A 1,682-nucleotide genomic window follows, 5' to 3' on the forward strand; every position below is an offset into this window, starting at 1 on the left:
GGACCTCAGTCTCCAAACTCTGCTCTCTACAACAGTCCTTCTGCTCCTAAGTCTCCAAACTCTACTCTCTGTAAAAGTCCATCTGCACCTCAGTCTCCAACATTTGCTCTTTGTTAGATTATTCTTCAAACTAGTCTCCAAAGTCTGCCCTCTGTAACAGGCCTTCTGCACCCCTTCTCCAAACTCTGTTCTCTGTAACAGTCCTTTTGTTCGCCAGTCTCAATACTCTGCTCTCTACATGATCCTTCTGCACCCCAATATCAATCCACTGCTCTCTGCAAAAGTCCTTCTTCACCCCAGTCTCCAAAGTCTGCTCTTTGTAACAGTCCTCCTGTAGTGCAGTCTCCAAAATCTGCTCTCTCTAACGGTCCTTCTGCACGGCAGTCTCCATCCTCTGCCGTCTGTAACAGTCCTTCTGCACCTGAGTCTCCAAACTCTGATGTCTGCAATAGTCCTCCTGCACCACAGTCTTAAAACTCTGTTCTCTGCAACGATCCTTCTGCACCCCAGTCTCCAACCTCTGCTCTCTGTAACAGTCCTGCTATACCTTAGTCTCCAACCTGTACTCTCTGTAAGATCCTTCTGCAACCCTGTCTCAAAACCCTGCTTTCTTTAACAGTTCTTCTGCACCATAGTCTCCAACATCTGCTCTCTGTAACAGGCCTTTTACACCACATAATCCACCCTCTTCTCTCTGTAACAGTGCTTCTGCACCACAGTCAACAAATTCTGCTCTCTACAACAGTCCTTCTGCAAGCCAGTCTTCAACATCTGCTCTCTGCAAAATTCCTTCTGCACCTCAGTCTGAAAACTTTATTCTCTGCAACGATCCTTCTGCACCCTAGTCTCCAACATCTGCTCTCTGTAACAGTTCTTCTGCACCTTGGTCTACAAACTCTTCTCTTTGTCAGATCCTTGAGTAACCTTGTCTAAAAACTTTGCTCTCTGTAACAGTTCTTCTGCATCCTAGACTCAAACCTTTGCTCTCTGTAACAGGCCATTTGGACCCCAATCTTCAACCTCTACTCTCTGTAACAGTCCTTTTGCACCTCAGTCTCCAAACTCTGCTCTCAGCAACGAATCTTCTGCACCTCAGTTTCCAAACTCTTTTCTCTGTAACAGTCCTTCTGCTCCCCAGTCTCTAACCTCTGCTGTCTTCAACCATCCTTCTGCACCCCAGTCTCCAACCTCCGCTCTCTGAAACGATCTTTCTGCACCCCAGTCTCCAACATCTACTCTATGCAACAGTCCTTCTGAATCCCTGTCTCCAACTTGCTCTCTGTAATATCCTTCTGCACCACAGTTTGAAAACTCTGCTCCCAGTAACATTCCTTCCCCACCACAGTCTCCAAACTCTGCTTTCTGCAACGGTACTGCTGCACCTGAATGTCCAACCTCTGTTCTCTGTAACAATCCTTCTTCTTTCCATCTCCAACCTCTTCTTTATAACATTACTTCTGCACCCCTGTCTCCAACCTCTGCTCTCTGTAAGATCCTTCTGCACCCTCGTCTCCAAACTCTGCTCTCTGTAACAGTCCTTCTACACCTCAGTCTCCAAAATCTGCTCTCTGCAACAGTCCTTCTACACCCAATTCTCTAACCTCTGTTCTCTGCTACAGTCATTCTGAACCCCAGTCTTCACCCCTGCACTCTGAAACAGTCCTTCTTAACCGCAGTCTCCA

Source organism: Ictidomys tridecemlineatus, unplaced genomic scaffold (assembly GCF_052094955.1).
Source record: "Ictidomys tridecemlineatus isolate mIctTri1 unplaced genomic scaffold, mIctTri1.hap1 Scaffold_278, whole genome shotgun sequence".
Classification (NCBI taxonomy): domain Eukaryota; kingdom Metazoa; phylum Chordata; class Mammalia; order Rodentia; family Sciuridae; genus Ictidomys; species Ictidomys tridecemlineatus.